The following is an 11,973-nucleotide window of genomic DNA, read 5'->3' as shown; positions in this document are numbered from 1 at the left end:
GAAATTTAGAGGAAGAGGTGAAAACAAAAATTACAAGAAGGAGGGGGTGGGGATCTTGGAGGCTTTCTAATCAGGGAGGGATGGAACACACACTCTGCTAGCTTAGAGGCTATTTGTTAAATTTTATTTAACGGAACTGCACATTCCACACCTAGGCAGGGAACACGTATTCAAATTTGGTTCCTCTTCATACACGCATACTTGCTACATGTATCCATCTTCTGTCAAATGTCGCGCGATGCAGCCTTCTTCTATCACATCTGATCTTCACCCATAGTTGGTGTTTAAAGAAAGCAATCAGATCCTGATCAGAAAAAGACCCCCCCCCCCGGTAACCTTGCAGACGCGACGTCCAAATCACCATTCTCGCCACGGCCAGGATCGTAACATAGACCATTTGTCTTTCCCGGTCCCACAGCGGCCTCACGTTGTCCACAACATTGGATATGGTAATTGGGCGAGGATGCTCAGGATCGATGCGAGCCGTCACCTCGCTGACATACGACCAGTACCGGTGGAGTTTGCGGCAATCGAAGAAAGCGTGATCAGTCATTTCTACAGCCGTTGTCCCACAACGGGGACAATCAGGCGACTCCAAAAACCCGGAACTGCATTGTATGTTGTTGAGTGGAAGTGCATTTTGGGCCAATCGCCAGGTCAGAGAGAACTCCGAATTGTTCAGATGACTTGAACCTGGCGGCCAGCTCCATGCGGAGCGGATTTCACACTTCTTGGTCAAAATGCCAAGAAAAGCTAAAAAAGCTAAGAACAGCATGTATTAACAACAGAGCTTTGATCTTAACCAAAAAGGCCAAGCACAAAAGTGTTACGGACAGACCGACGGAGTTACTTATAGAGTCGCTTGCACGCGACTAAAACACTAAAGTTTTTTACATTTTGGAAGGGGGTTTCAGATGCCGCTTTATCCCAAAGAACCAACTATGTAAACACTTTGCAATATTTTTCAAAAATTATTAAAAAAAAAAATATTCTTTACAATCAATTTTTATTTAAAATTAAGAAATTATTTTCTAAAATAGTTTGTTTATATATGTTTATATTTTGTTTTTAAGTAAAATTAAGAAATTAATTAAAAAAAATATTGTTTATGTCCATTTTCATTCAAAAGGGTTACTTTTCAGTAGCTTCACCGGTTGTTAACCTAAATTTTTCCAATGTCAGAATGAAGCTCTGCGGGACCTACTTATCTAAGCTTCACAGATTTTTGTTACGATTTTATCTGTTTTTTTTTTTTTTTTTTTTTTTTTTTGTATTTTTGGGCGGGATTGATATATATATATATATATATATATATATATATATATATAATTACATGAACTCCGGCAAAATATATATATGTTTTGCCAGAGTTTATGTAATTATTTACAGGAAAATGGAATCCGCGCTATTTTTAAATATTATTTTCAAGTTTAATTAAAGTTTTACAATACCCTTTTCTTATTATTGTTTTTGTATTCTTTGTTATTTTTATTTATTTTTTTGTCGGATTTAACAAACAAACAAAATGAAAACAAAACAAAAACAAATTTGGTGCTTATGCACTTATGTTACCGTTATTTATTTTTTTAAATGGTTTAAGTGCCTTGCACAATTTTTGAAGAGTTTCTAATTGTTTTTAAAGGAAAATTGGTGAAGTCAAAATTAGCACTTGTGGAGATAAATAAAAAGCTTTAGCGTGTATATACCTCTCATGAAATGTTGTAGATTGAAACACAGTGAAATGTTATCCGTGCTATTTCTAAATAGTACTTTCAAGTTTAATTAAAGTTTTACGATACCTGTTTTTATTAAATTGTTAGGTAAAAGCACAGAATAGGTACACAACACCCTCCTGTCCCCACGTTAAGAATGGCTTTCTAAATAATGTCATTATTTCAGCACGGCTCAATAAGTGCATGAGTACCTTTTATTTTCTTGAATAAAATAAAAACTACTCGACGAGAACACTAGTGTTTTTGTTTTAATAATTATTTTTTATTCAAAAATAAAAAATAAAAATTTCTATTGTTCAAAACATGTTTTTTTCCCCCAAAGCTTATTGGGATTTTTTTTTAATCACCATATTTTTCATGAACATGCTCTAAAAATGTTTCAAAATTATCTAATATTTTTTTCACTTTTCATGTTATAAGCCTCTCTATACATGGCCTCATCGACATGAGACCATTTCATTTCTCCTACTGATCCCGATATGTATTTCAGCCTTCTTTTAATACGATACCAGTAGGCTTCAATATTGTTGGTGCAAACACCAGTAAATGGATTTTTAAATAAAAAATAACGTAGGTATCGTAAAACTTTGATTAAACTTGAAAATAATATTTAAAAATAGCACAAATTCCCTTTTAACTTTCACCAATTTTCCTGTTAATAATTATATAAACTCTGGCAAGAAAAATATCCATAAAAAACAGATAAAATAACAAAAATGATGCGCAAATTTCAAGCTAAAATAAATAATAAAAAAACTAGGTCATAGACGCAAAAATTCTTGTAAAAATAATAACTTCTCCCTCAGTCGAACAATGTACAACATCGGAGCCAATGCATATTTTGCTACAGGGCAAGCATTCGTGTATGTCCACTCTTTTTTAAAAATTTTTTTATTTTTAATATATAAAATAACCCCTTCAATGGATTGCTATTAATTTCATGGTGCATGTTTAATTCATGGTTAAAATATTTGTTTTGACTTTTATCTTCAATGAAAGAAATTTTACAAAAAAATCAAATTGTTTTCGAAATTCCCTTAATTGTATTTCCACTTTTTCGCTGTACCAAATTTTTTCGCCACACAAAATCTTTCGATTATATAATGGTATATTTCAAAACAATCATTCCACAGGAATCGGAATCGTACTTGGTATCGGAATCGTTAATCAACATTTTCCTGGAATCTGAATTGGAAAAAATTTAGGATCGTCCCAACACTAATATATATTTATCAACATTTCGTCTTTATATCAAGACTTTCTCAAAATATAGAAAACAAAGTTCATATTTGAAAATACATAATGTGAAAATGTTTTAATACTTTTTTTTTCCAATGGAGCAAGGACGTTAGAATTCTAAATATATGGTGCATTTATGAAGTGAAATTAGTTTTCTTTTATTAATTATATTAATTAGTTTTGTACAAAGTTGTGTTGGGAATGTGGTGTAAAATAGCCTGGATTTAAATTCAAGTTCTGTCAGTTCGTATTTGCTTACTAAAAGAGATAAATTGGGGAAGCTATGATGTTAGTTTAAAATAACTACTGATTCAAGAAATCTTTGGCAACATATATTTAAAACTAGCAGGACTTGTGTATGCATATTGTCCAGTGTAAAGGTGGCATAAACCAGAACAGATTCGTGAAAAGACCCCCTCCTCAAAAAAACAGATTACACTATGATTATCTAGTTAATCATCATAGACAAAGTTAAATTTGTTTTATTTTAGTAAGTGTAGAATTGAGGTCCTCACCAATGAAAAGAATAGTAGTTAACATTTAAAACATGTGCATTATGTCAAAAACTGTGCATGATTCCCCCCATAAAGGAAAGTAATGAATAAAAATGTTTATGAAGAAATATTTTAATCAATCCTGAAACATTTTAATAAAACATAAATCCTTCTAGACTGGGGTAATTTTGTTTTGTTTTTAGAAAGTAGTCGGTAAGTTTAGAATTTAAGCCCCTGCTAATAAAAAAATCTTACAAAGTATGTTAATGTTTAAAAGAAATTGTGTCTAATGGATTAAAAGAAAATGTGCATCACTCACTCCTAAAAAAGAAACCAAAAGAAAATCAATAAAATTGTAGCTATGGAATGAACCAGCATCAAAACTTGGAAAGCTGGGTTAATAGTCCATGTTAGGAAGAAAAATATAATATAGATGATAATAATAGCAGTAGTAATAGCAGCAATAGATGTAGAAGACGGTAGACAAACACATGTACAGATGTAAAATTATTATTATTAGTAGTATAGTAGTAATACTAGAAACAACTATAAGATGGTAGATAAGCACACATACACACATTCTCTTTCTCACTTTAGCTTTATTAAACATGCACATTTAAACAAAAGTTATTGATAGAATGAAAGTGTTTGTGCAAAGATTAATTTAACATTTATCTATATAAGATTCTATGAAAATTTTCTTAATTCAGTTCACCTCTGTATAACTGATCATTATGGACAGAGGAACGGTGGAAAGTAAGACGACTGAAAGAAGCAGCACATATGCTGAGGAATAACCAACTGCTAAGTAGACCTAGTATAGAATTTAATACGATATGGAAACTAGTAATTATAAACAATAGATAATATTATCTATGATGTAAAAACATTAATATATACAAGTTCAATTATACGTTCCATAATGGAACGCTAGAGAGTATTGTCAGTGATGTTTCGGCGCAGATCATGGGAATGTTTCGGGTCTTTCAACATCAGACATCCCTCCCCGCGCATGACACGACCAGAGGGGATCAGTCTCTAGTTCACTCTCCATAAATGCGCTTTCAGACACTGTTTAAATTGCGGCTGTACTCCACACAAAATCTAACTGGCTTCCCAATAATAATAGAGGTTGATATATACATGCATACGACCAACCCCAACCACACATGCACAAACAACCATATGCAAATCATTCTTTGTTTAAAAAAAAAAAAAAAAACCCGTCTTAAAGCTAAACCTTGGAAAATTCCTGAATTCGACAAGACACACCTCAAGAAAGTCGGAGGTTATATCAACCGAAACATTATGAAAATCACACTCAAGATGAGAACAGTAGTCCGATGAATAATAATACAAATGCTTCATTAATGTTTTATACATAAACCTTAATGCAGCAAATAAAAAACATTTGCTTAAAATAAACATGACATAAATAAAAACATTTGCATAAAAATAAACATAATGAAGTAAATAAAAAAAATAAATATTTAATGCATGTTTTCTCGGCTTTAAATATTGTGATTTTGATGCCAGTTCATTGTCATTCGGCTTTTTTCCGGCTATTTATGTAATTCTGAACCAGCTAAAGATGCTTCTTGTCTATTCAAAACCTATACCAGTACCAGAATTTAATTACAGTGAAGAAATATGAGTTTATTTAAATTTTATAATTTTTTTTTCTCGTCTTGGAAGACAACACAATTTAATTTTAAATTAAATGTTTTTGAACATTTGTTTGGCTTAAAAAGTGTTTTAGAAACATTCATTCGGGTTTTTTGTATAAGGATACTGCTGCTGTTAATCAAGCAAGTTGGGTCCATGAGGACATTTTTATTTTTATTTTTTTATTAGAGCATTTCTAATAAAATTGAGATCCAGTAAATTTCTGAGCCACCTGCCTATTTTCTTTTTTTATTATTATTTTAATTGTATTTATTTTGTGTGGGTGGGAATAAAACTTGTAATATGAATATAAATTGTTCCATCATCCTTTCCTAGTGGGAAAGGGGGGGGGCACTGCAATAATAAAATTAGATCAAGGATAAAGTTCCCACTTGCTCATGGATCGAATAGTGTTATCACATCTGAATGGGGTGCAAGAAAGTCTTTAACCTGATAAGCTCTGCACTCTGCACTGTCTACCAAACTCTTGTTTTACAAGTATTGCTACAGAATGTGCTCTAAAGTACTTACTACACATTTATCACTTCAACATAAATAATCTCATCCAACCTACCAACAATAAAATCACATCCCTTCATTGTTGAGGTTCCCAGATTCTGGAAAACTTTCTATTTAAATAGGGTTATCCCTCAAACCTTTGGAATTTCGTATTTGCTTCCTGTGTTCCCTGATTGTGCCAACATGCAGAAATTTAAATGTCAACCAACGTTTCATTAGCATCTTCCGGCAATTTACATTAACAGCCGGGAACAGCTGAATTAAAACTTTGTGAGCTCAAAATCAAAACAAGGCAACACTATTCAACACTATTCGAATTGAAGAACAAAGAAATTAAAAATACAGAAATTAAAGGAAAATATGTATTTTTTTGTCCCTATGAAAATATGTATTTTTTTTTTTTTTTGAAGTCCTTATGAAACTGGAGAAATTAAGTAAACATTTAAGGGGGGGAAATCATGTTCTGCAACTCTTCTTATAAGTTTTCTTTTCTGAGAAAATTCAACAATTCTTGATGGGGACTGAAGCATTTACACTAACTAGATTAATCATTTATTATCATTTCAATCGGTCTTGTTAAATTTTATGTTGACAATTGTTGTGAGCTGCAATCTGATTGGCTAAGTATTTTAGCATTTTCTGGCAGTTTACATGCACTGCCAGAAATCTTTTTTTCAGTTCTCTATGTACACAATACAGCATCTATCATTTTCAACATATTTTTTAAATAAAAAAAATTGTTTTCTCTGTATTCCTTTTAATTCTGCAATCGTTTAGAATGCAGCCTGTAAACAGTTTGTAAATATGATCCTAATATATAATTATTATGGAAATTTTTCTTTTTAACTTAATTACTAAATATATAATTTTCTCTTTCTATGACCTTCCTACATTTGTATTTAGCTTGTATTATACACTTAGAATCTAGCAATTAGTCAGGTTATTAAGTCCTTTACACTGTGAGATGTCAAGTAGGCAGTTATTATACATTGTCCTACCAACAGAATTGCTGACATTTTAAGAATGAGAAGAAAAATTCTTTGAATCTTTCATATTTTTATTCATTGAATTCTTTATCAAAAATCGTATCTAACACATAAAGCTATCTTGTTGGATTTTTAAAAGCAAACCCAAATAGCCATCCGTTTGAAATATTGATACTTAGTTTCAACAATCTAATATTTTTTTTAATGTTTTCTTTCCACTATGTTATTGGCACAAATATATTTTTCTGGGCAATTCTTTTCTGAATTATTCTAAATAAACTCTTAGAGTGGTGACATTTTCCTGTATTCAACAGATTAAAAATGTTATTGTATACAATTCTGTTGAGTTTTCTCCCTAGAGTTTTATATATATATATATATATATATATATATATATATATATATACATTTTATTTTACTTACACAAACATTATTGGTTACATATGTGCATATATGTTTAAAAATTCAACATTATCAGACCTCTAGTCTTCGCTTTAGACTAGAGGCCTGTTGATGCTGGATTAAATATAAATAAATAAAACTATACAATGATACAGCTCTACTTATTATTGAGCACTGTTTTATAAACATCAGAGTTTCATTGGATTAACATCTAGAAAATCACAGCACTACAATTATACACACAAATTACACATTTTCTTTTCTATTAATTGTTTAACCTTAATTACTAAAACAAACTTAAAAAATCCCATTTCACAATTTAATTTTGAAACTGTACTCACCAAAATGAATTTATGGTTCTTCATAAACAAGTCGGTCAAAATTCCATATAAATATGAAGATAAAAACTACAAAAATGAATATTTAAGGGTAGTGTATTTATTTAAAATTATTTTGTTTAAAAGTTTGTAAGTTATTTGTACCAAGGAATCCTGGTTATATAGCTTGTGTGTTGCATATGATGAAAGGGCATTATTACATAAAAAAAAGCCTTAAGAACTAAGTGTTTGCAAGAAAATTATACCCAAGTGGAGTTGACTTTATTTATTTATTTTTTTTTTTTGTGTATATTTTAGCACTGATGAGTCCCCATGCTGAAGTAAAAATAAAAACATGCATACAGTATACCATGTTTATATCAGTACGGCTTGAAACAATTGTTTGTTTATATAATCAATAAACAAACTTTTTGAATGGGCATAATGAGTATCTGTTCCCAGTGAAGAATAAAGTGGTAAAAAATTAAGATACAATATCACAGGCAAATATGATTATTGGAAATCTGAAACTTATGTTTGTAGATATTAATCTTTTTTATTTATTAAAAAAATGTTAAAAAGAAAAATGTTAATATTTTTCAGCTATGTGTATGATAATTTATTTCACTCTTGGAAGCCGGCTTATCTCTACTTTTTGATGGCTTACCATTTCTGTGCTCAAAGATGAGAATATTTACAGTTTTTAAAATTCGGGGAAAGATGAGGGAAAAAATATTTACCATTTGCAGAAGGAAAAGAAATTCATAGTAGGCAGCAGTTGCTAAATCTGAGTGAGATGCTGTTCCCCACCCCATCTTTAAAAATTACAATGATGAGTTGACAAATTATAATAATCTATAAGTTAAACTTTATAGTTTTACCCAATTCAAGAGAAAAATAAAAATAGATCTAGTGACAAATTTATTTAAAATTTATAACGATTTTTTAATTTTGTATGAAATTATTGGGACATGGGGAAACTATATTGTGTATACCTCCAGGGGAATAGGTAAAAATGCTCACAGGAGGCTAATAGTTAAATGCTATCACTACCGCTAATAATAAGCATATACACACTCTAAATATACTACTCAGATGAAATAAGAGATATATGTCTCCACACACACAAACATATTTCCAACAATTATATATGTTTCATATTTGCAACCATCATCAGTGCAAATGATGTAACTGTACCACCAGTCAAACAATTGACTCCGGACCTGAACAATTCAAATCCAAACTGCAGGGTCATTGTGACACCTACACTTGAGTGCAGAAGAAATGATCCTTATATTTTTATTTTGTAAACATAGTAAGAGTGTTTAATCAATTCAAGGAAGCAAACTCTCATTGTTAAATTTTTAATCATTTTATATTTCTCTGAAAATGTTTGCTTTGGATGAAGCTTAATAATTATTTTTAATAAATGAACATTTTTAATATCCACAAGACAGGTTTCCAGCAATCATCATTGCAAATGGTGTCAGTTTACCACTGATCAAATGATTCAAACCCTGAACTCAAGCAATTCAAATAGAAGATTCTTACCATGAGGTAACTACAATTTAAATTCAAGAGAAATAATTTCCTTTTTAATGTATTCAGTTTAACATTTGTTTTATATGCTGAAATGTGTTGGACAGCTTTATGAAAAAGACTTCCAATGTAATTTATTTCTGGATAGATTTATCTTTCTCTCAAGACCATTTTTTATTTCTTTGGTTTTCCCCTGTGAACTGACTCTGCTACCTCAGCTGTTCTACATCTAACTTAAGAACTCTCATTCATTCGTTTCAACATTGCCATTCCATATTCAATACCAGGCAAAGCTGGGTAACTTTGCTTGTAATAAATCCATAAATATCTTTGGAAAACAAAGAAAACATTTCTGATTTAATTAAAATATTTTTAACAAAACAAAAACAAAAAGCTGCATGCTTTTGTGTTCAGTCTGTTTTCACCATATTCTTTTGTGCTTCAATTGCTGTTGAGTAAATATTTTTGTAACATTGTTGGTAGACATTTTTATTGTAGATAAAATCGCCACAGTGTATAATTTTTTTATTTCTTTAACTTTCCAATGAGGATTCATGTTTTCGCTTAATCTTATGTCTATATGAATAAATGTTAAAGTTAGATGCATTTCTTTTATTAACGCTTGGCATCAGGCAGAATTTTCCATAAAGTTTCTTTCCATCTGTGAAACAAAGGGCTGCTTCCCTGCAGACTACAGCATGGTCATTTTCAAATCCACTGTCGACAAATGCTTGTCCTAAACTATCCTCATAAGTCATCAAATTTTGATTCTTCAATAATGCGTTTCATAATTAAAATGGTAATCCACATATTTTCGAGTGGCTTTAGGATAAGTGGTAACTCGTTAGTAAGAAAAATTCTTGTTTTTTTTTTTTAAATTGATACAATTAAATTTGAAAATCGCTTTTAAAAAATGCCAAGAAAAAGATAGCGATTACCTATTTATCTAAATGGCATGGTTATACTCATTTCTCGCAGTAATGGTAAAGTAAAAACGCCCAATGTCAAGTTAATTCAACTTTATACAATAGACACACCATCTTTCATGCATACAGGATAATCAATTGAAAGGTTAACTAAATTGCATATTGGTTTTAAAAAAATTAATTTTTTTAACTATTATTTCTCTTTTTTTTTTTTTTGCTTTTAATTTAATATAACAAATAGTGATATATAATGGCATATTAACAAATGACCAAATTAACGTATGTTGCATACTGGGGTTCTATATAACAGTGTATCTAACATTTATTTGTGTCATCCAACGTTCATGTGTTTACATATATATTTGTGTGTGACATATGTGATCATTGCTAGTTTTTCTATTTGTCGAATTGTATAACAATTATGACTGGTATTTCCAGCAACTTTTATTTCCAGAAATGTTTCCCCCCTTGAAAAATTGCATGCTTGTCCTAAGTTCTAGATTCTATTGACATTGCCCGACAGATTACTTGAGGTTCAGAGCCATTATGACTTCTCTGCTTCTGTCTGTCTCCAACGATGACCAAACTCTAAGCTGTACGTGTATATCAAAATCTATCTCCCTTTCATGATGTCATTAATAAACGTAGCACTAGGATCATCACTTGAGATTTATACATAATCTATGATATTTATCTAGAAATTCCTAAGTTGTCAGCTGAAATTCCTGTTTGATAACATCCAAAGTTATTGTAAATAAATATTGTATTCTAAAATACCTATTTTAGCTGACATTCCATTTAAACCATGAAACATAATCATAATAATCGACCAGCATGCCTTCTGACATTGCCCTGCAACCAACAATGCAACACCAGTTTTATACAATTCTATTTCTTGAACAGATATTTAGTATTTGTGTTCAAATGTTCTTTAGATTTTATTTTCTATTTTCAAAGAAATTGTGATCTATTTCTAAATTGAAAGTGGAAAGATTTTTTTGCCATTGGCCACTCTCATCGCATCGCTAGTTAGCAGATCTCTAACAGAAACTCATTATGAAGCGAATAAATCACATGGAAGATTGTTTTGTTGTTGTTAGCAATCAATAAATTGGCATAAACAGCTTAAATTTATTGTTTGTATGTAAATAATCTCTTATCAGCTGTTAATACACACTGTTTTCGAACTTCCTCTTTAGTTATTTTTCATGTATTTGCACCCATCACTGATGCGAGTTCCCTGTTATTTGAACACTCCAGACTTGCATTCCAGATGTTGACCATACAAATCGTTCAGTAAATACAAAAAAACTTTTTTTTCATAAAAAAAAAACGCCTCTTTTAATGTTTTTTGCATTAGATGCATTCAATGCATGTCCTCATGCATACAACACTGATCAAAACCATCTTTATTTCTGATCAGGGATAATTGCAGAGAGCTTGTAATGGTTAATATTCAATTTTCTTTTTTACTTATACTCATATTAGGTTTCCTGTGCTTATATATTTTTTTATATACATTTCGTAATACCTGGTATGGTATTTGCCCTGGACAATCATCTAGCTTCCAGTGATAGAGAAAATTTCTATGAATATAAATTTCACATGTGGTTCCTAGTTGTATGTTTGTTCTGGTCAAAAGAGATGATGTACAGTGCCTAGTATTTCCATCTGGTACTGATCAGACTTCAGTTTGCTTAATTTTGGTGATCTAACAAGAACTAGTGTCAACAGGATTATCATATATGCGCCGTAGATATTATACCATTATTTTTAATTCTGTGACTATCTGAACTTGTTTACCATTGTGTTCAGCTCTATATTCTCCCTCTTCCTTTTCTAACGACTCATTAAATATGAAGGTTAAAAAGATGTTAGCTAATGAGATAGTTGGATAGTTGAAACTTTTCACATATTACTCATTTAGAAAAGCCAATCAAAACAGCAATTATTCCACCTTTGTCAGAAGCATACCTCATGGAATGCGAGACCTAAAGGACAAAACAGGAAGACGCCATGAGTTTGAAAGTAAACTCTCTGACCCTTTTTGTATTGTTACATTTAATCTCATCTTGGTATTCAAATTAAACGTGATTACACTTATTTTTGTAGTTTGTTCTCCATTAAAAAAAAATAAAATAAAATGCAAGCTA

At 30.7% G+C, this 11,973-nt stretch overlaps 1 protein-coding gene across 3 annotated transcripts in view; it reads left to right on the top strand.

The window, feature by feature from the left end:
• The window catches only part of LOC145242401 (uncharacterized), a 513,435-nt gene that overhangs the window by 71,950 nt on the left and 429,512 nt on the right, over positions 1-11,973 (top strand). The window contains exon 2 of one of the 3 annotated variants that reach the window (XM_080105430.1): positions 8,809-8,912. The exons of the other annotated variants lie outside the window; for them this stretch is intronic. The gene's annotated coding sequence lies outside the window, so the exon portion shown is untranslated. The remainder of the gene's footprint in view (positions 1-8,808; positions 8,913-11,973) is intronic. 3 annotated transcript variants of the gene reach the window in all.

This window comes from Euprymna scolopes, chromosome 21 (assembly GCF_053919585.1).
Source record: "Euprymna scolopes isolate OS-2025 chromosome 21, ASM5391958v1, whole genome shotgun sequence".
In the NCBI taxonomy this organism is placed as follows: Eukaryota; Metazoa; Mollusca; class Cephalopoda; order Sepiida; family Sepiolidae; genus Euprymna; species Euprymna scolopes.
This window is presented reverse-complemented; position numbering and strand designations above follow the sequence as displayed.